The following is a 24265-nucleotide window of genomic DNA, read 5'->3' as shown; positions in this document are numbered from 1 at the left end:
AAGGATACATTACCTCGAGTTCGAGCAAACACTCACTCGACCATTAAGCCTAAGGGCTACATTACTCCAAGTTCGAGCAAATCCTCATTCGACCTTAAATCCTAAGGGCTACCTTATTTCGAGTTCGAGCAAGTCCTCACTCGACCATAAATCCTAAGGGCTACCCTGACTCGAGTTCGAGCAACCATTATCACTCGGGGACTATCTATCAAGCCCAAGGGCTACCATTACTTCGAGTTTGAGAAATCATTCTCACTCGACTACAAAGCCCAAGGGCTACTTTATTTCGAGTTCGAGCAAGTCCTTACTCGACCTTAAAGACCAAGGTCTACCTTATTTCGAGTTCGAGCAAGTCCTCACTCGACCTTAAAGCCTAAGGGCTACCTTATTTCGAGTTCGAGCAAGTCCTCACTCGACCACAAAGCCCAAGGGCTACCTTATCTCGAGTTCGAGCAAGTCCTCACTCGACCATTAAGCCTAAGAGCTACCTTATTTCGAGTTCGAGCAAATCCTCACTCGACCTTAAAGCCTAAGGGCTACCTTATTTCGAGTTCGAGCAAGTCCTCACTCGACCTTAAAGCTGAAGGGCTGCCTTATCTCGAGTTCGAGCAAGTCTTCACTTGATCATTAAGCTTAAGGGCTACCTTATTTCGAGTTCGAGCAAGTCCTCACTCGACCATTAAGCCCAAGGGCTACTCTTATTTCGAGTTCGAGCAAATCCTCACTCGACTATAAAGCCTAAGGGCTACCCTGACTCGAGTTCGAGCAACCATTCTCACTCGGGGGCTATCTATCGTGCCTAAGGGCTACCATTACTTCGAGCTCGAGAATTCATTCTCACTCGACTACAAAGCCCATGGGCTACCTTATCTCGAGTTAGTGCAAGTCCTCACTCGACCTTAAAGCCTAATGGCTACCTTATTTCGAGTTCGAGCAAGTCCTCACTCGACCATTTAGCCTAAGGTCTACCTTATTTCGAGTTCGAGCAAGTCCTCACTCGACCATTAAGCCTAAGGGCTACTATTATTTCGAGTTCGAGCAAATTCTCACTCGACTATAAAGCCTAAGGGCTACCCTGACTCGAGTTCGAGCAACCATTCTCACCCGGAGACTATCTATCAATCCCAAGGGCCGCCTCGATTCAAGATCAAATTATTATCCTGAATCTAGGACTACATATTAAGCGTAAGGGCTACCTTAATTCGAGTTCGAACATTCACTCAAGGATTACCGATCAGAAGTGGTCGAAGGCAGTACTTACTATCAATCCTTACCATCTCAACCTTGGACCTTCGAATGAAACTTCATAATTTTATGCTAAGGCGCTTTGACCTTTGTATAAATCAACAAAAAGACAACAGATTCAGAAGCCATGGAAGGGAAAAAATTATATATATATTCATCAAAAGCTTTTTACAAGAGCCGCACGACCCGATGACAGTTCTTTACAATGGCCGAAACGGCCCCAACAGAAATACAAACTTGTTTAAAATCCCAAGGGCCTGATCACCTTCATCTTCGGGAGCAGCATCTCTGCCCTCGGGGTCTTCTTCACTTTGAGATTCACTCAAGCTCTTAGGCGAAGAAACAGGAAATACAAGCTTTGAAGAAGATGAGGGATTGGAAGATAAGAGTAAAGTAGATTTGAAAGTAAAGATCGAGGTCTCATATCATTTCTTGTTATTTACTCTCCAAAAAACGAGGGGACTATCTGTATACAGGTAAAACCGAGTTCGATGCTCGACCGAGCTCGAGGCTTGACCAAGCTTCTGGAATAACGATTGAATGAGAATCGAAGTCACGAGTGAAACCGATCCCGATATCGAAGTTCAGAGATCCGACATGATCGGCCGAGATCGGAATCAAAAGTGCTATCGAAGCCAGTCATCAAGACCATCAGACCTGCCTTCGAGTTTGTCGAAGGCATAGCCAGTCTTGTTCTTAATGGCTTCGGAGAAAGCTCCGCCAGCTCGGCCGACAAGGATCCATAACTTTTGCCACTAGCTGATTATTATAGCATAAATCACGGTATTAATGGAGAAGGTGGCCAACAATAAAAAAGGCCCATGCTTTTCTATAGAATAATGCCAAAAATGGGAGATTTCCTCCTATAAATAGAAGAGACTAAGTTATTGATAGGGAGGGAAATACACTCATAAGCAATATACTGTTGGCTTTCATTTATTTCTCTTTGTCTCTCCAAATTTCATTATTATTGGCTAAAGAGAAATCAATCTCATAAGGCTCAAGGTTTGCTCAATTTGCGAAGGTTGTATCTATCGTTTTATTGCTCATTTCTACGTTAATCTAATTTTCTCGCCTTATATCAAATCATACTACGTATCCTTAGAACTACGTATAAATTTAACTCTATCCGTTTTTTGGGTAAACAATCATGTTATATTAAGAATATATAATGCACTGGTATAACCCAATATTTTCTAGGTAAGTGAAGGAAAAAAGAATTTAAGTTCTGGATTCTGAAGGGGAGAAAAGTCCTCTTGTACCTAAAAGACTATAGTTTGTTCAACCATTAGAAATTAGAATATCCTGGACCAATCCGCAAGTTAGCAAATGGGCCAAAAACCCAAGTCCAAAGAATCAGTTGGGCCAGTTCTAGGCTTAGCTCAAGAAACAGTCTTGTTATGTAGAATTAAGGAATTTTTTCCTTCCTATACAATATTTGAAACTTATTTACCATAATTGTCATAATTTTATATATAACCCGCCCTAAATAAGTATTGCCTACAATTTATATACATTCTACTATTATTTATAATTTATTTACAACTTCCATACATTATTTTTATCCAGTTAAATATAACTACAATATCATACAACTTAAATACAATTTTCATACAAATTTTATACAATATGTCTTTTGTATATGATTTGTATATATTTTGTATGTGGTGTGTTCTTCTAACTTTCTGAAATTCCAATCAAAACTTTCTCTCTTAATACAATTTTGATACATATCAACAACTTTATGTAAAAAGATAGTACTTATAACTTAAATATAAATTCCTTACAACGATTCATACATTATACAATTATTTTTCAACTTTCATACAACATTCAAATAAAAATATATATAACTTTAACATATTCTCCTGCTCCTTCTTCTTCTTCTTCAATATAAAATTCGGCCAAAATCAAGTTTAATCTTCACCAAACACCTTGAAAATTGAGATATAAATTTCAAACAATATTTTTAATTATTTGCAACAACACCCAATTCAAACAAATAATGGTTTTTGAAAATTCAAATTCAAATTCAAATTCAAAGCTTTTTAATGGCTGTCAATGGTGGAGAGTCAAACATCTTCAAATTTATTGATTGACAATTTCAATTTGAACACCAATTGTGCAACATGGAAGAAAATTGCTAAATTAAAACTCTATAGTAAAACAATTGAAATCCATTGATAAACTCCATTAAAAATATATACAACATGAAAGGATAAAAAGTAGAGAACATCAGAGGAAGAAAAATTAGGGAAAGAACAGAGAATGTGAGATAGAGAGACAGAGAGCGACAAAGACAGAGAGAGCGCATGAGAGGGAGAGAACATGGATGGGAAATAACAAATTCCTTATTCAATTCCTAATATAAAGGGATACTCATTTAAAACTAATTTGTATATAATTAGTAAATTGTATATGGTTATGTAATTAAGTTAAAACTTGATTAGGGAGGGTAATAAAGTTTTATATCTAGTATAGGAAGGTAAAAATTTCTAGAATTAAAGGCAAGAAAAGACATTTGGATGGGCATTGAGGATTGCGCGTTTGGGTTAGCTGGTTGGAATTTGGTAGTAGCTGATAAGCAAAGTGCTGAAAATCACTATTTGGTGCTGAAATTAACTTTATAAATAAACACTTATGTTTCTGGGTGAGTACTAAAACTGATATTAAACGGTTAATGAATTTGTTAAAAGTAATGTAAGCAATTTCTCTATTAAAATGATTGGTATCTCCTTAAAATTACACAAAAAAAATTATAAAATGATGTAAAAGGAAAAGAATGAAAGATAAAAACGGAATAGGAAGGAAGTTAGGACTTACATTTTGAGAAGAGTATTTTGAAACTTTGAAAAGATATTAGGAATAAAATAGTAAAATAATTTATCAAACTAAAAATGTTAATAAGCCGAAAAGTCATACGTGCAGGTGACCAACGTATATCTTTTCGCTGGTACCAAACATGTCATAGATAAGTCAATTAAAAAAAGAAAGTATTTATAAGCTAATTTGACCAACTTATAAGCTTACCCAAATCATGTTCTCTTATTCTCTTTCAGGCTGAAGTGTCTCTCATCGCTAAACAGGAGCAGCTCAATGGATCTCATGGCCTAAGACGAAACCATATTGAGATACTCTTAAATTTATTTTATAAAATATTTACACTGACAACAAAATTTATTTTTAAATAACAAATTAATTATTTAAGACAAAAAAAATAAATTTAACAAAAAAGGAAGAAGAGCACAAAAAATAAAGTGGTGGACTATCAGATGTTGAGGTACAGAACTTAAAATGAAAATTTTGATTTGGCTATCATTAGAAACAAGAAGAAGAAAAAAAAACGTACATAACGTAATAGCTTAAGTTTTGAGCATTGACGGTGTGAAAAATATTTACTCCTTCTGATCAATTTAAGCGATAATTGTAGTTCATTCTATTAAGTAGAACTTATTGGTGAATATCTAAAATAAATTATAAATAACCTAATAAAATATGTTGAATTATACTAAAAGAAAATCGGTGCATGAATGCATTTGTGTTCATACAGTTTCAGAGAACATTGTAAAAGAAACTCATTATGTTATCGATATTTATAACTTAATTTTGTATATAAAAAGAATAAAATTAAAATTGGAGAGTGAAGCAAATATACTAATTAATGAGGGAAGAAAATTATCATAATTTATAAATTTTATTGTATAAATTAAACTCAATCAAGTAACAAACAAATATACTGTAAAAAATTTCTTTATACTAATTGTTCGTATAAATTATATAGTATATAATATATAATAATAATAATAATAATAATAATAATAATAATAATAATAATAATAATAATAATAATAATAATGATAAATAATTTGGGGCCTTCAAATTCTGGGGGCCTAAGGCAACGACCTCACTGCCCAAAGCCTTAGAGCCGCCCCTGTCGCTAAGGGAATGGTTGTTGTCTTTGTTTGACCAAAAACGTAACTTTCGGCTAAACAATTGTATTTATATAATGATGGGTTAAACTTAGTTAATAATAATATCTCTAGATGTGAGTTCCGAAAATGTGGTTGACATTAAATAGATCTGGTGGTGGATTGATAACATGCACTAAATATTCCTAAGAATAAGAGCAATAATGGAGAAATAACTAGCAATAAATAACAATAAATGACATTTAAATAGGAGAAGTAATTCATCAAATAAAGGATGAACTAGATGATTGTTCCTCCTGACAATAATGAGTGACAGATAAATCCTAGAATGTTCGAGTTATTCTCGAATCTGATGAAAAAGTATGAAATAATATGAACAAGAATCTTGATGAAAAGGTGATGTTTATATCTTTACAAGAGAGAGAATCTTATATCAAAAGTCTCCTCTTATCAAATGGATGTCCCATATCCTCATTCATTGTCTTTTTTCCTATTTATATGGGATGTATCCCTAACAAACCCTAATAGTACAAGTGCAGAGAATATCTACTAGAATATTCTCTTTGATATTCTCTTCTAAAAACTAGTTGTTGCAGCCCTTTTTGTGGTGCTCGACTTCGACCATTGTTGACACCTCGACCACGAGTCTCGTTGTTTCCTGGTCGACCTCGACTGACTCTTTTCTCAATATTACCTTGCCCTAAATATTCTGGGGTAGATTTTGACCTATACAGTTAGTCCCTCCGCTTATTGGGGTCGGCCTCAGACGACCTTGATGAGCGTATTCTGTTTGTTGTGGTCGAGAAGACTGGACGAGTGGGTCAGGTAGCTATGTTTGAGACGAGCTGGTGATGTGGCCTTTCGTTAGCCGCAACTTTTAGGGTTACGTTATCATGGCACATTTTCCTGATGCTTTGCATTGTTTCCCGTGCGTCTGTCCATTGGGACTGCCGTTTCAATTCCTGTGCTGAGTAATGATGGTATAATTTCTAGGTTTTGACGCCCAAATTCTTATAAATAGAGATGTGAGGGCATTCATTCGTTCTTTACGCGTTTTTCACATCGAATCCTTATGCTTCCTTCTCCTTACTCCATTGTTGTGTTTCTTCTTTCCTGTTTCCAGTGACTCCTTTTGCTTGTAACCCTTCTTCACTTGGATATCCTTTCTTTTGTCTGAACTATGGCTAATATGTACTCTAGTTCCGATGAGGGAAATAACGCTGTCCCATTGGCGGTGATTATGCCTCCTCAAGCTGATGGCATCTCTGTTGCCATTGAAGATGAGAACTTTCCTATGATGGAAGAAATAATTCCTCGTGGTGAGAAATTTTGGTCTCACTTCTCAAAGCACCTGAAGACGAGCCCGAGGCCTCTGAGTCGGCGATGAAAGAGGCTGATCTAGCAGAGCTCGGGGCAAAATTCAACATTCCCGATCGCATCGATTTGGTCCCTGCAGGGCGGGATGTGGTACAAATCTACCGCCCCGGGTATTGCGCATTCTTCGCATACTCCTTCCAGGTTGGCTACGCACTTTCCCTTCTCCCATTGGCAGAGGAATTTTGCCGTTACTATGGCATTTGCCTAGCTCAACTCGCACCATATATCTACAAGCTCGTCAGGCTGCTTACTAAATTTGCGAAATTGGCCGGGGTCGAGATCACACTCCGGCATCTGATGCATCTTTTCGCCCCTAGTTTCTATAGGGGACAATGTTGAACCTTTGCCATCGAGTGGGCAAATGCCTGGTGGTAAAGATGGATGACAAGGCGAACCGTCAGTTTTGGCACAATATTTTACCGAAGACGTGGTGGCCAACATGGACGACATCCCCGAGACTTGGAATTATACTCGTAAGCATCTAATCTTTCTTCGTTAAAACATTTGATTTGCCTATTTTAGTCGTAGGTTTTGAAATCTTGTTCTCTTCTTGTGCAGCCAAGACTACGCCCCCTTCTTTGGTCAGGGACATTTCCAATTGGGTTGGCCAGGTTCCACCTCATATCGTGGGAATTCGCGAGTGGCCGGGCTTTTTCAAGTAGTTCAGGCCGGCTCCTTCCTTGACCGGTGAGTTTATCTGTTTTTGTTTTGGCCTCTTAGTCTCCTACTTCTTATATTTTGCTATTGATGATAGTGATAACTTTATTTCGATTCTTTCTTTTCCAGCCCTAGGATCTTCGAGGAGGCCGAGAGCTCCCCCTCCTGCATTCCGTAAGAGGAAAGCTGCCTCCTCTTCAGCATCTATCCCCTCTCTGACCACGGCTAGGCCTACTCGTTCATCTGCTTTTATTCCCTCCTCGACCGCGGCTAGGTCCACTTGATCTTCGGCCCCATCTACCACTGCCTCAACATCAGTTTCTTCTCCGCCTGCAAATATTTTGACAACGGAGCTTCCGGCTTCTCCTTTGTTCCGTCTTGTGGACGAGGAGGAGGATTCATCACCGAACGACGGGAATTTGGTTTCCCGTAAGAGAAGGTCGGTGGATGTTGGTGACGGGGTTACCCGGGCTGTAGCTTCCATGATGGATGACTTTGTCATTCACGAGACGATGACCATAATAGTTGAAGACGACATTGAAATGACGTCTGAGGTTCCGATATTGGTGGAGACCGTTGAGGATATATCTCTTCCCTTTGTGGAGATAGGAGCCGAAGGGCCGGCCGCTGTGGCTTCTAAAATTTTGCGGCAGGAGGAGCCATCGACCTTGCAGCCAGCTAACAATGCTTTTTCATAGGCCGACGGGAGAGGCAGAGGCGTTGCCGAATATGGCTACGAGATGGGTTCTGATCTCGATGATGCTGAGATGAGGATGATGGAGGAGGAATTTACCCAGCTCAAGGTGAGACTGGAGGGGTCCACGCGGACCATTGCAATCCCCATGGATCGAAATTTATTAAAGAATACAGAAAACGTGGTTCCTTTCCTTGGTCCCCTTTGCTCCGACGTGGAGGGTTGAATCCTCCAAGATATGGATGATGTTACTTTATCGAGGAGTATAGCCGACCTAGCTCTCAGAGTAAGTTTTACGATGCTTCTTGTTTCTGTCTGTTATGTTCAAAATTTTCGGCTTCGTTCTTATTATGTCTGCCTTCTTTTTCTTTCTCTTTCAGACCATGATCTTGGAAATCGAAAGCGCCCGAAGAGAGGCAAGGCATAAGGCTATTTTTATGAAGTTGCAGCAAAAATACCACGAGTATCGTGGCAAGTACCGGGAAATTCGTAGGCGGTTCGGTGAGGGCGGCAATTTGCAGGCCCTTCAGAATGAACTGAAGGAGAAAGATGAGGAGCTGGTGAGGGTCATTGAGAAGTGCAGCGTCCTTGAGGGGACGCTGAGAAATAAAGAGGAACAACTCAAGGTTAGCAGGGCCGTGGAGGCTCAATGTGGCGATCTCCAAACATAGGTGGTCGAGCTACGCGGGCAGTTAGAGGAGTGTCATCTGCAGATGGAGGTTTTTCACGGTGAGATTACTCAGAAGAAGAACGAGCTGGAGAAGTCGGAGTCTACTCGATCGGTGGCTTCGAGGAAGGCGGAGGCCCTCGAGGTAATGATACAAACTCTCCGTTCTGAGCGAGAGAGCGACTTGGAGATGGCAAGACTTAAAGATGAGCGGCTTGATGAGAGGATTGGGGAGTTGGAGAGAGACAACTCCCTCCTTCAGGACCATATGGCCGCCTTAGAGGCTGAGAAGGCTCAAATGCTTGTGCATCTGTCATCTTCTCATACTTCAAATTTCCCAAACATACCCCGGGACCTGTACGAGGAATGGATTCACGCTGAGGCTCAGTTGGATGTGTTCCGAGATTTGCATGCGGTGGGATCTGTTCCTGGGGCCGCCCTTGAAGATGCCCGTGTTAAGGCTCGTGAAGATCAAATTGCTTACGGGTATGATCCTGCTATGCTAGAGCCTGGTGAGGGGGACGAAGTTGTAGATCGGCTTGAGCAAAATGCATGGTATGATACTGCATATCCCGAGGGTGAAGGCGATGACGGCGAGGGTGTTGACGGTCAAGAGAGAGATGTAGTTGAGGGCCAAGTCAGCGAGGATGCTGCGGGTGATGAGGGAGGTGGCCATTAATCTTCTTTTTTTTTTCTCTTTTTGTATACTTTTGTGTGTAGTTGGTTGTATCTTTGTCAGCCTTTGTAAAAATATTCTAAGTATGAAATATTAGCTTTATTATTTGCATTTGATTCTCTTCCTGTGGTTCGTACTTATATGTTTTTTTGATTTCGTCGCTTGGTTGTCTTGGTTTTCTAGCCGTGATCACTTGGTTCAAATATGGTCTTATCAAAACCTAAGTTGATTATGGCCGAGGGCCAGTAGATATTAGTTCGAACAAGGTCGAACATAACGTATGTTTGACTATGGCTGAGGGCCGATAGGTGTTGGTTCAAACAAGGTCGAACATACCCTACGTTTAACTATGGCCGAGGGCCAGTAGGTATTGGTCCGAACAAGGCCGAACATAACTTGTGTTTAACTATGGATGAGGGCCAATAGGTGTTAGTTCGAATGAGGTCGAACATAACACATATTTAACTATGGCCGAGGGCCAGTAGATGTTAGTTCGAACAGGGTCGAACATAACGTATGCTTGACTATGGCCGAGGATCAATAGGTGTTGGTTCGAACAAGGTCGAACATACCCTACATTTAACTATGGCCGAGGGCTAGTAGGTGTTGGCCCGAACAAGGTCAAACACAACTTGTGTTTAACTATAGCTGAGGGCCAATAGGTGTTGGTTCGAATAAGGTCGAACATAACTTATCTAGGTGTGGAGTTTGTCGATATCGTGAATTTTAAACAATGTTGCCTTGGTTGTACATTTGGAGAAATAGAAATAAACTTCATGCATTGTTGCTTTGTTCATACACTTTGGAAAAATTTACAAACTTTCGGGTGTTGGCTAGCGTTCCAGTCCCAATCCCAGTCTATCTAGTCCTTTCATTGGTTGACCTGGAGAAAGTTTGAGAGGTCAAGCAATGAACTAGCCATCCTGTGCCTCCGCCTTTGTGTACTTCGGCTTGAGGTGTCCCCTTCGTCACCTCGTTAAAAATCTCCTTGAGAAAACCCAATTGGGACAAATCTCAAGTGAGGGAAAAAAGAGTACGCCTTGGGGGATGCCTTATCTCTTAGAAGTTGAAGTACTTGAGGTAAGTGATATTCCAGTCGTTTGGTAGTAGCTTTCCTTCCATTATTTCTAGTTGGAATGACCCTTTGTTCGCTGATGCCGGGATCTTGTTCGGGCCGTCCCAGTTTGTTCCCAGTTTTCCTTTCTGTAGGTCTTTGCTTGCTTGTGTTTTAGCTTTAAGCATGTAGTCCCCGACTTTGAGTGGACTTTGCCTTTTTGTTATAATAGCATTCTGCTTGTTGTTTTTGGGCGATCATCCTTACGTGGGCCATGTCTCTTCGTCGAGCTCATGCCTTCTGCTTTCATCATTCCTCGATCCTCTCTCGTGGGAGTATCTTAGGATGGGCTCCCCGACTTCGACCGGTATTACTGCATCAGTCCCATAGACTAACGAGTAATGCGCCTCTCCTGTGCTCGTCTTCGGTGTTGTTCGGTAGGCCAAGAGTACTTCTGGTAATATATTCGGCCACAACCCTTTGGCATCTTTGAGTTTTTTCTTCATGATGTTCAGTGTCGACTTGTTGGAGGACTCTGTTTTTCCGTTGCTCGCGGGATGGTATGGCATTGAGAGTATTCTTTTGATATGCCATTTCTCAAAAAATTCAGCGACCTTCTTTCCGGTAAATTGGGGTCCGTTGTCGCAACTAATCTCTTTAGGGAGATCGAACCGACATACAATGTTTTTTCATATGAAGGCGATCACTTCATATACACATATTTGGGTGAATGCTCCTACTTCTACTTTTTTAGAGAAATAGTCAGTCAAAATCAAAAGGAATCGTACGTTACCTCATCCTGCCGGGAGGACCTCACGATGTCCATTCCCTATTTGAAGAATGACCAAAGGGAAGTGACTGAGTGGAGGTGTTTGCCTGCTTGGTGAATCATTGGGGCATACTTTTGGCATTGCTCGCATTTTTTCACGAAGTCCGTGGCCTTTTTTTTCATGGTGGGCCAGTAATACCCTGCTCGTATGAGGCATCTGACCAAAGCCCGATTGCCGAAATGAGTTCCGCAATGGCCTTCGTGGACCTCTTCAAGAACGCACCGCGTTTGATTTGGGCCCAAGCATTTCGCCAGAGGGCCGATGTACGTTCATTTATACAGGTTGTTGTGGATGATGTTATACCTGGATGCTTACATTTTCAGTTTCTTGGCCACTTTTTTATCACTGGGAGTATATCGTCCTGCAAGTATGCAACAATACGGTTGTGCCAGTCCCAAGTCAGGTTTGCGGTTCTTACCCCGACTTGGTCTATCGATGAATTGAGAAGGTGGACTACACTTCTATCTACGGTTGGAATGTTTTTGGTGGATGCGACTAATTTGGCGAGGCCGTCTGCCTCGACATTTTATGCTCGGGGGATCTGGTCGAGCTGGCATTCGTCAAACTCGGGCAATAGCTTACATATTTCGGTTTGGTATTTTTGTAACCTCTGTTCCTTGATTTGGTAAGTCCCAGTGACTTGGTTGACAACGAGTTGAGAATCGCAGCGTAGTCTTACCCGTTTCGCACCGTATTTGAGTGCTAGCTTTAAACCTACAATTATGGCCTCATACTCGGCCTCGTTGTTAGTCATGTCTGGGTACCTTATGGACTGGCGAATCACTTTGCCGGTTGGGACTTCGAGTATGAGTCCCATTCCTGACCCTGACGTGTTAGACACGTCGTCAGTGTACAGGATCTAGAGATCCTGTGTTTGGGGAGAAACGTGGACTACTTCTCTTTCAACTTCGGGAATTATTTTTGTGCTGAAGTTGGCGACGAAGTCAGCAAGAACTTGTGACTTTATCGTTGTTCGCGACTGATATGTGATATCGTGCTCGCTCAGTTCGATGGCCCATTTGGCCAACCTGCCTGATAGCTCGAGTTTATGCAAAATGCTTCTTAGGGGGAAATTCGTGACGACCGAGATGGGGTGGCATTGGAAATACGGTCTAAGCTTTCGTGAAGCTACGACTAAGTCCAGGGCCAATTTTTTGAGGTGAGGGTATCTTGTCTCAGTGTTGACTAGTCTTTTGCTAATGTATAGATGGGAGACTGCGTACCTTTATTTTCTCGGACCAGGACTGCACTCACAATGATTTCGGATACAACGAGGTAGTCGAGGAGACATTTCCCTGGCTCTAGTTTTGAAAGCAATGGCGGCGATGACAAATATGATTTTAATTCCTTTAGGACTTGGACGGACACACTCAGAAGTCCATTGGAGGCCGTTATCCTTCTTTAGTACGCCGAATAACCTGTGACACCTATCCGATGATCGCGAAATGAATCTTAAAAGGGCGGCGATACTGCAAGTCAACCTCTGAACCTATTTTTTGGTGGTCAGGTGTTCTGGTATTCTTTCGATGGCTTTGATTAAGTCGGGGTTGACCTCGATCCCTCACTGTGATACCAGGAAACCTAGAAAGTTTCCTGAGGCCATGCCGAATATGCACTTTTTGGGATTTAGTTTCATTCTGTACCGTCTGAGTATGTCGAAGGTTTCTCTCAGGTGGTCGATGTGATCTTTTTTCCTTTTGGACTTGACCAGCATGTCGTACTTCCATCGCTTTGCCGAGTTGGTCTTTGAACATCCTCGTCACTAACCTTTGGTCGATATGGGGTAATGGGAATAAATCCTTGGGGCATGCTTTATTCAAATCTGTGAAATCTATGCATATCCACAACCACGACCACGTTGGCGACCCATTGGGGGTATTTTGACTCCCTGACAGAGCCATTTTCTAATAGTTTTTCCACCTCTTCGCGTACTGCGCCATCGATCGCAGAGTTGAACTTACGCCTGACTTGCCTTACTAGGGGGTGGAATGGGTTGACGTTCAGCTTGTGCGTGGTGATTTCCTTCGGGATACCTGGCATATCTGCATGGTTGAAATCAAACAAGTCCGCGTTAGTAGTTATGAATTGATGGAATTTACCCGGTTCCTGAAGTTTACAGCCGATGTAAGCTTTCTTACCGTGGTCATTTCTATCTAATAGAACGGGGTCGAGGTCTTCTATGGTCGATTCTATAGCTTCGACCATATCGGGGTCTCTGATGACGTCCTCGCTATCGTCATATGTCGACCTCGACCTTGTTGATTGTTATGACTATTTTTCTTCGTCCTTCGTTTGTTGAGTAATCGTGTAGTCTAAGGCGATGCGGTAGCATTCCCAGGATGTGCGTTATTCTCCTCGTATGCTGAATATTCCCCATGGAGTTGGGAATTTTATGACATGGTATAAGCTGGAAGGGATGGCTCTCGTGTTATGTATCCATGGTCGCCCTATTATGGCGTTGTACCTTGTGTCTTAGTCCATGATGTGGAATGTGGTCTCTAGAGTGATGCCGCCGGCCAAGACGGGGAGTTTGATTTCACCAGAAGTTCGCTCAACTGCATTGTTAAAACCAGTTAGTGTGATGCAACGTGACACTATCTTATCTTCTAGTTTCATTTGTGCAAGAACTCGAGGGTGGAAAATGCACGCGCTGCTCCCATCGTCTACCATAATGCGTCTCACATCAGTATCCAAAATTCGTAAAGTGATAACAAGGGCATCATAGTGAGAGAAAACCAAGCCGTTGGTATCTGACTTATCGAAGATGATACTTTCTTCGAGTTCATCATACCGTTAGTGGGTGATTGACCGTTTGAGCTTGTGGGTTGTGCTGAACTTCACACTGTTGATGGAAGCATCATCGTCGTCGACGCCGATGATCATGTGGATAGTGAGGGTTGGCGACGGCGGTTTCGGTGCTCCTTGATATTGTTCACGTCCTCTGGAAAAGTTGGCCTTTCTCCGGTCGCTCAACAATTCTTTGAGGTATCCCTGTCGTAGCATGTTTATGACCTCTTGTCTTAGGGCGATGCAATCTTCGATTTTATGCCCTCGCTCTTTGTGGAACTCCCAAAGGGCGTCCGATTTTCTGGTACTCGGGTCTGACCTCATCTTTGGTGGCCACTTCACCTTTGGTCCGAGCTTCTCCAGGGCGTAGACTATTTCTGTAGGTCACACACAAAAATTGTGAGCGGATAATAAAGGGGACATACCTCTTTCGTTTCGGTGAATCTCTATCCTTGGTCTGGGGGGGCCCTCTTCATGTTGAGAGAAGGTTGTAACCGCCATTCTGACATATGGTATATGTCGTTCCCTATTGGGTCGCGGAGCTGCGAGGTCCCTATTGATATCATTTCTTCGATCTTTTCTGGATTCAGTCTGTACCGAGGTCAGTCGATGAGTTGGTCCGTTGAGATCGTCCTTGTCTGCTCGGACCTCGGCATAATATGCTTTGTGCATTTCATCCCAAATAGTTAGGGGGTACTTCATGAGTCGACTTAACAGTTTCCTAGTCGCCCTTGACCCGTTCTTGCTCAGCCCCTGGAAGGCTGTGACCGCCATCCCTTCCGACACGTTTGGCAGGGTCATCCTTACTCGATTGAAACAGGTGAGGAAATCACTCAGTCCCTCTCCTGGAGACTGTTTGATGGCAAATATGTCATTCACTCTTGCTTCGTCTTTCTCGGCCCCAGCATGGGCCGTTACGAACTTGTCTGCCATCTCTTCAAAAGTTTCAATGGAGCATGCAGGTAGTTGTGAATACCATGTCAATGCTCCTCCCGTGAGAGTCTCACCGAGTTGTTTCAACAAAATGGAGGATACTTGTTCCTTAGCGAGATCATTGCCTTTCATAGCGGTGACTTAGTGAGTCACATGGTCTTCAGGGTCGGTCGTGTCGTCATATATTTTCAGGTAGGGCGGCATTTTAAAGGTTTTTGGTATGGCATGTGGAGCTGCATCATCACTATACGGTTGCTCGACGAAACGATCGACATCTCTCTTCGGCAGGATCTTAGGGGCATACGGTATCTTATAGACCCTTTCTTTGTGTTCTCTCATTTGGTCCCGGAGTGCTTTGTTCTCATTCTCCATTTCCTCCATCCTTTTCAAAGTGGCTGCGACGCGTCATCACCTATATTTTTAGTGAGATTGTGAGTAATACTTGTCGTTGGTGGGGGGACTTGGTTGTGTTGCTCATCTGCTGGTAGTATAACGCATGTCCTCGCGTTATCAGTAACTGTGTCACGAGCGGGCTTATGGAGGACGCTGGTTAGCCAGTTAGCCAGGCCTCAAGGAGCTTTTTTACATCTGGTAGCGACTCCTCCACCACAGATATGGAGGCTCCCTTACCAAGAGATTTTGTGATGCTGCAGTGAGAAGGATGTGACCCATATTGTCTAGGGGAGGCATTGAGCGTTGCGTCTCCGTCCATTGTTTCACAACTCTCATTGATGGCGTCCATTAGGTTGGTTGGGAGGTCAATCATTATTCTCGTCCTTTCTTCTCTATTACCTTCCATATGGGATTCGTGCACACAAAGAAAGAAGATCTTGTTCTTTTTTTTTATGCTAGTTATCCGTGTTAATTATAGATCTAGAAGAAACTAAAAATTTAACTAGAAAATCCCCACAGACGGCGCCAAATTGTTTGACCAAAAAACGTAACTTTCGGCTAAAACAGTTGCCTTTATATAATGATTGGTTAAACTTAGTTAATAATAATATCTCTAGATGTGAGTTCCTAAAATGTAGTTGACATTAAATAGATCTGGTGGTGGATTGATAACATGCATTAAATATTACGAAAAATATGAGCAATAATGAAAAAATAACTAGCAATAAATAACAATAAATGACATTTAAGTAAATAGGATAAGTGATTCACCCAATAAAGGATGAACTAGATGATTGTTTCTCCTGACAATGATGAGTGACAGATAAATCCTAGAATGTTTGAGTTATTCTCGGATCTGATGGAAAAGTATGAAATAATATGAATAAGAATCTTCATAAAAATGTGATGTTTGTATCTTTACAAGAGAGAGAATCTTTTATCAAAAGTCTCCTCTTATCAAATGAATGTCCCATCTCCTCATTCATTGTCTTTTTTTCCTATTTATATGGGATATATCCCTAACAAACCCTAATAGTACAAGTGTAGAGAATATCTACTAGAATATTCTCTTTGATATTCTTTTCTAAAAACTAGTCGTTGCAGCTCTTTCTGTGGTGCTCAACTTCGACCATTATTGACACCTCGACCACAAGTCTCGATGTTTCCTGGTCGACCTCAACTGACTCTTTTCTTAATATTACCTTGCCCTAAATATTTTGGGGCAGATTTCGACCTATATAGTCTTCTTATACTATTTGAACAATTCTTGTCTCATAAATTAGTTAGGACCAAAGTTCATTTTCTTCTAACTCACATAAACCTAAATTTCCCCAAATTCCAAAGCAAACACAAAGAGAAGAAGGTAGCAAAAGAACAAAAACTTATGGAAATGCCAAGTTTCCATACATGGTTCACGAGATTTGGATAGATTATAGATAGGCTTGCCAAAGCTATTTCCAATTTCCCACCACCTGTCTGTCAAGACAAGTTCTGGTGCATATATATCACACATATACGATTGTGCAACAATAAATCCTATTGGAAACATGTGAGGGTGCACATGTGAGAGGTTCTCCTTTCACTTTCATGCTGTATTTTGGTTATACTTTGGCTGTTTTCTCGTATAGTAAATTGACCTCTAAGCCCTTTGATTTCTGCCACTTTTATTTGATTTCTTTTGCTTATTTTAATATATTTAATTTGTTCAGCTCTTCTTTTGCCTTCAGAAGGTGAATCAGAAGTGCTTTTAATTTGAAAATCAAAAATTGCCAAGTGGGAACATGCAAATTGCAGTGCTTACTTCACCTGATAATGATTGTGGCGCGAGGGTTACCTATATAACCTTAAATACTCGTCCTCAGTTCAGAATACTAGTAATCACCGATCAAACATACGACAATGATTACAATCTATGTAGTACTACATTTTTTTTACACCAAATGCATATGTGGAGAACTTATGACTATGTAATAAGGATGGTTTAGCAGGGTATATAAGAATGATATTGAATAGGGTGTATTAGTAATGCTGTGATTAGTTATGCTTGGGATTATTTTTTATCGGCTGTTTGATTTGGTGTATTAAGGGGTCGTTTGGTTGCTAGTTAGAGTTATGTAGGTATTAATAATATAGGGATTAGTTATGCAAGGTTTAGTTATTTAGGGATTAGTTATGCAGGGTTTAGTTATACATAATTTTGTTATGCATGGTTTAATTATAAAGGGATCAGTTATGTAAGGATTAGTAAATCATGGATTAGTAATTTATGGATTGTAATGTAGAGATTATTTTTTGTTAAATATTTACTTTATTTTAGTTATACAATGTGTAATTTCAAATAAATATGAGGGGTTTATAGTCATTTGATTGATTAATTCATGTAACTAATATATATATTAGTTATTCCATATTCTACCTTCCATAAGCAATACATAGATTTATTGTATAACTTATCTATGTATTACTTATACTATCAGTGAAAAAAGCAACCAAATGTAATATTAGTTATGCTTACTTTTTGTACAAAGTAACTAAAGGCTACCAAACATGATATTAGTTATGTAACTCCTAATATATGAATAACTTACCATGTAACCAGCTACCAAAAGTTGTCTTTATACATGCTTATCCATGTATTAGTAGGGGTGTAGAAAATAAACCGACAAACCGCACCAAACGACAATACTACTCAAATCGAGAAAGAAATCCGACTATGGTTTGATTTGATTTGGTTTGGTATTGAAAAACAAAATCCGACCATAATTGGTTTGGTTTGATTTTAACGGAAAAAAAGTCAAACCGATACAAAACCAACCCGATAATATATGCAAGTTTTAAAAATAATTTATACATAAAAAATTGTATTGCAAGTATTGCAATATAATTTATGAATATTTCTTAAACTTTTTCATATTTCTCTCTTTTAATGTATTATTTTAAGCTTGGACTTAGAATTTTTGAATGATCAAATATGTTATGTAGCACATAAATGTTAGTAATTTAAATAAAATTCAAAGCAAAACCAATGCAATATTAATAAAAAGAAAAAACCTCAATTCAATAGTTGGAATAATAATAGTATTATATATCTAATATTTTAGTTTTGCATTGTTTAGATAGTGAAAATACATAACTTATTTTTTTTATTGTTTAGTCATGTAAATAATACATAGTACTTATTTGTCACGACCCCAAATCCAACTAGTCGTGATGGCACCTAACCCAACCCGCTAGGTAAGCCAACTAATAACTATCCAATTCCAATAATATTAATAAGACAATTAATTAAAGGAGAACATCTGAATCTTATACATTTCCCAAGGGCTGGTAGTACAAATCACGAGCTTCTAAGAATAGAGTTTACAAAGCTGAAATGAAGTAAATACATCATATGTTTGAAAAGTACATAAACAGAGTTTTATAAATCTAAGGATACCATGAACAAGAGGCAGCTACAACCGGAACGCAGGTACATCTTCAATTCCGACTCCCGTCGATCACAGCAACGACAACAATCAATATCTGCACGCAAAGAGCAGAAGTGTAGTATGAGTACAACCGACCCCATGTACTCAATAAGTAATAAACCTAACCTTAAGTTAAAAGTAGTGACGAGCTAAAACAAAGATCGGGTCCAATACCAATATCCCACAACAATTCATAACAACATAGTACATTAAAGGAGTATCTCAGAAATAAAGTGCTCAGCCCATTCACAGTTCCAGAAAATAGGAATGCTTTCCAAGTATCTCAGTGAAAACCCAAATCTTTTACCGAAATTTCCAAAACATATGAGTAAGTGTGAAAACTATGATTTTTCCCAAAAATCCTTTCAACAATAAATAAGATGTTTCATTTTCCTTTCAAGTAGCAAGTGTAAGATCTCTCTCTATGCCCATATGTTAAAATGTATGAGAAGTCATAAATGACGTAATACTATACAACATGAGGAAAAATGCATCTCTATGCCTGTATGTCAAGTGTGCATGCCAAATGCGATGCAAATCAGTGATAAAGATGATATGCATACTCTCAGAGTATCAATTCACTCAGTCATCCCAGTCACTCAATCCTTCCAATCACTCAGCACTCAGCACTCGCACTTAGTAGGTACCTGCGCTCACTAGGGGTGTGTACAGACTCTATAGGGGGTCCTACAGCCCAAGTACTATAAACTGCACAGACAACCCACGTGCTGCATGGATAACTCACAAGCTATAGTATCAATATCTGGATCTGCACAGACAACTCACATACTATAGTATAACATTTGGATCCGCACGTGCTATGATGCAATATCTCACAATCAGGCCCTCGACCTCACTCAGTCATCAATCTCTCCAGTTTCTCGGGCTCTCAATGTCATGAAATATCAGCCCAAAATGCTCCAAAGATGCCATCACACGTGTAGCGACCTCCGAACGGCTCAAAACTAGCCAAAAGCAACTCAAATACATCAAATAAAGCCCAATGAAACAAACCCAATCGAAAAATGTCGAATCTTTAATCGAAAGCCCAAAATCGGCCAAGACGTCCAACCCGGGCCCGCACCTCGGAACCCGACAAAACTCATAAAATCCGATAACCCATTCAATTACGAGTCCAACCATACTAGTTTCACTCAAATCCGACTCCAAATCAATGTTCAAAACTCAAAAATTCACATTATGAAACTTTAGGCCAAAACCCCTAATTTCCTCTTTGAAAATCATCAACCAAAACCTAGAATCGAAGATAGATTCAAGAAATATAATCAAAACCGAGTAGATAACACTTACCTCAACTCATATGGTAAAAATTACTTTCAAGAATCGCCTCAATCCGAGCTCCATAGCTTCGAAAATGCAAAAATGACCGAAACCATCGAAATAGAGTACTATATACACTGCCCAGTCATCCTCTTTCGCGAACGCGGGAAAACCATCGCGTTCGCGATGAACAAGATAACAATCGCCCAAAACTACTCTACGCGTTCGCGGCACAAGCCTTGGGAATGCGATACACACCGGGGGCAAAACTACGCAAAGGCGGTTCTAACTACGCGAACGCGATGAAGAAAGGCCTCCAGCTCCAGCTCCCAGCTCAACCCTATGCGAACGCGATCCCTCATACGCGAACGCGAAGAAGACTTGCCCCAACTTTACTCGAACGCGGACCAATATTCGCGAACATGATGAAGAAATGTCACTGCCATCAAAATACACTACATGTTCGCGATACAAGCCACACGAACGCGATGAAGGGCTGCGACCCCAGAAACCAGCAGAACACAGTAGTGCCAAAATGAAGGAGAAAAGTCTGAAATCAATCTGAAACACGCCCGAGCCCCTCGGAACCCTGTTCAAACATACCAACAAGTCCCATAACATAACACAGATCTACTCGAGGCTTCAAAACATACATAACAATATCGTAATGATGAATCACACCTCAATTTGAAATCGATGAACTTGAAACTTCAAACTTCCACAACCGATGCCGAAACCTATAGAAAACACGTCCGATTGACCTCAAATTTTGCACACAAGTCCCAAATGACATAACAAAGCTATTCCAATTCCCGGAATCACAATTTGAATCCGATATAAAAAATTTCACTCCCGATCAAACTTTCCAAAAAACCAACTTCCGCTATTTCAAGCCAAATTCCACTATGGACCTCCAAATCACAATCCGGACGCGCTCCTAAGTCCAAAATCACCCAATGAACCTACCCGAACCATCAAAACTCCGTTCCGGGTTCAAATTCACAAAAAGTCAAACTTGATCAACTCTCCCAATTTAAAGCTTTAACAATGAAATCCATTCTTCTAATTCGATTCCGAATAACCTGAAAACCAAAACCGACAATTCACATAAGTCATAATACATCATACAGAGATTATCATGCTCGTAAACTACCGGGCAAAGTGCAAATGCTCAAAATGACCGGTTGGGGCATTACATTCTCCCCTACTTAAACATACGTTCGCCCTCGAACGTGTCTAAAGTTGTTCTCAAAGTCATCAAACCGCCGTGTGACCTTACCATGCACATACCCGAGGGTGATCCCAAGTCACTCTATCCCATATAGGTCTGATAATACAACATAACTGAAATTCTTAATTCAGCCTAGCCCATAAACCTTAGAACCAGTTTTCCAACATCCGAAATTTCTATAAGATCAGAATCTCGCATCTACATACTGTTTAAGTCTGAACAAGCTATATCAAGCCATATCCATAACCCAAGATATAATCACATGATATACCGCATAACTCAAATACTCATAGCAATAATTTCTAATCACAGCAACTACCCAAAATAACCCAATTCCGGTAATAAACCTCATGTCAAACCAAACCTCGTCCTAAAACCTTCGCACATTGCCGATGATGAAAGAAACACGCAGAACTCATAACCATTCATCAGATCAACCAGTCATGAAACTACCTCTTATTCGACAAGAACTATATCAGATATCTAAGCCGACATTCGATATTATCCTTCCAACCATGCTGTAATCAATTTCGATAGTATCCATTCTAGGTCCAATGACCTCATCTCATCCAACACGACCACTCTAGTGATATGACACATCAATACAATCTAAAGCCACAACTCGTGCACCAATAAGCAACATTCCAAATGTACTCAATCATGGAAAATGACTCAGACGAGAGAACTATCCCGCAAGCTCCTCAAGTACCACCACAATGCAATGCTAAGAACCTATCACATACCGTAGAACCAAAACACACGAATCTAACACAAGGGATCATATCTCAACATAACTCTGCTGTAATGCGTGACCCCATTCAAACACTGGTCCATATGAAATACCTCAGCCACCATGCTCAAAATCAACAACCATGCGTAATTCCACATCAAGTACCCAAAGTGCATTACCATAACCACGAAGAATCCAATGACATAATGCCACCCGAAACTCGAATGGACATAACCAATACGCAATCAATCATGCAATACCCAAATACTCATCTCGCTCAAATTCCGCTATAAGGCCCCAATAGAACCGCACCATGTGTGCCTCAAACTAACGAATCACAACTCCTCGTAGCATAGAAGAGTAGCTCACAGATAATTTCAGAACACGAATAAGCTCAACAATAACCGAATAGCACATCCCTCAACAATAGCATTATGAAGCCAACCAATCCGACTCGGTGTAGAATACACATCCTAATTAGGCCTGCTAATGGACCCCCAAATCGACTCTGGTCACCCACAAATAGATAAATAACCCTCCGAAAGTCCACAATGACTGAATCATAACACATACTATCACCTAGCTAGCTTCGGCCACGACTTCACAGTCCACAACCATGAAACAATCTGCTCCTGAGAACTCTCAATCTCCAAATCCATAAAACAAGCGAATCACCATATATGATCCCAACTCCACCGCCCGAATGTCTAACACATCTCTCATACACAATCATCTTACGAGGAATACTTCTAAAATTCTTCCGTGCCACATAGCAAAATTTGAATATCAGCAGTGGATCAACTAGGAGAGTGCCGCAGTACTAGTGAAGTATCCATAAATCAAAATACATTGCCCTTTCTGAAATGTATACTCTCATCAAGCCATACCAAATAGTAATATCATTTACCTAGTTATATGAAACCGTCCATGCTGCCTAAGAATTTTATGAACTTCCCTTCAAAACTGAATTGTGATCTCGCTCATGTAAATCTCAATCCCACACAACACAACACATATTCCATACCATAATATGAAAAATACAAGAACTTCATAGTCCACTTCGAGTCACAAACAACTACATACTCAATTAGTCAAGGAACTTTCATTTGATTTCATCCGGGAGAAAATAACTATACACCACATGCTCCTTACGCCAGAAGGAAATATACTCCTCGAATTGTGGTAGAAACCATTGAGAACTCTTCGAAGTCCATTTGCACATAACCAAGCTATCAGAACCGAATCTCTCTAACTCAACCTAGCCACGCAGGTCGCCAAAACCCAAGAGTATTGCCACGAAGCACCTGTAGAAACCCACCACATCCTAAGCACCCAAAGAACCGATTATATCCATTACTTTGCTGATCCAACCTACAATCAAGCTGTCCTAATTCCCCGAGTTCTTTCTGAATTACCTTCAAATTGATAGTTCTCCTCGCCATAATACCATGATACTTAACCAAAACTCACCACACAAGAGACCCTAGTATAAAACCACAACTCCCTAAGGCCCAGAAGCTGTTGACTTCCCTCTTAAGCACCCCAAAGCACCACAACCGAGACACCCACTCTAAAGAGACCTTATGTAAACTTAAAACTGTTTCCTTCACCTTCTTGATACTGAAATACATAATCCACAATGATATAAAAATGACACAAGTCTCGACACCATCCAATGCAAATATCAGATCCTAGACATATACCAATCCGAAATTCTCAATTACTACATATAATTCTTGAATCCATTAGAACCATTCTCGAGAGTCATCTACTCTGCTCAAATCTCAATTGCAGCACCCCAAACGGGCCAAACGACCGGTGCCCCATTAGCACGACGACACCCAAAGAAGTAACCCCACCTCAATGCAACCAAGCAAATTCCTACTCCATGTACACTACATCCTTCACGAATAACCACTCAATCATTCCATGATTTCCATATACCCATAGAGTGTAATACAACCCGTATCCAAAAATTCCCTTACTCGAGTCATCCTCAATCCCAACTTCTACAAGTCATAAATGATTCACCAATATACCCCAAACTGAAACCAATACAACACATAACTGTGCAATCAACTCGTCGATAACAGATTCCCCTACTTGGCTCAAAGACATGGAATAAAACATCAGATTACTTACAATAACTATACCCCATTACTACCATAATACCACAGTGAGATTCCACTAAACTCTTCATCCGCTCAAGCGACACAAATCATCTAGTACCTCAAATCATTTACAAATCTCGCATCCATCCTCGTGATGGTTAAGCCAACTTCCACCAGCGATCCAAACTCAAATTGTAACATAT

At 40.5% G+C, this 24265-nt stretch overlaps 1 protein-coding gene across 1 annotated transcript in view; it reads right to left on the bottom strand.

The window, feature by feature from the left end:
• Positions 1-24265, bottom strand: part of LOC104091000 (protein EARLY RESPONSIVE TO DEHYDRATION 15-like) — a 132036-nt gene that overhangs the window by 11014 nt on the left and 96757 nt on the right. The window lies entirely within an intron of this gene.

This window comes from Nicotiana tomentosiformis, chromosome 2, assembly GCF_000390325.3.
Source record: "Nicotiana tomentosiformis chromosome 2, ASM39032v3, whole genome shotgun sequence".
Classification (NCBI taxonomy): Eukaryota; Viridiplantae; Streptophyta; class Magnoliopsida; order Solanales; family Solanaceae; genus Nicotiana; species Nicotiana tomentosiformis.
The sequence above is the reverse complement of the archived record's forward strand: the minus strand, read 5'-3'. Positions and strand labels throughout refer to the sequence as shown.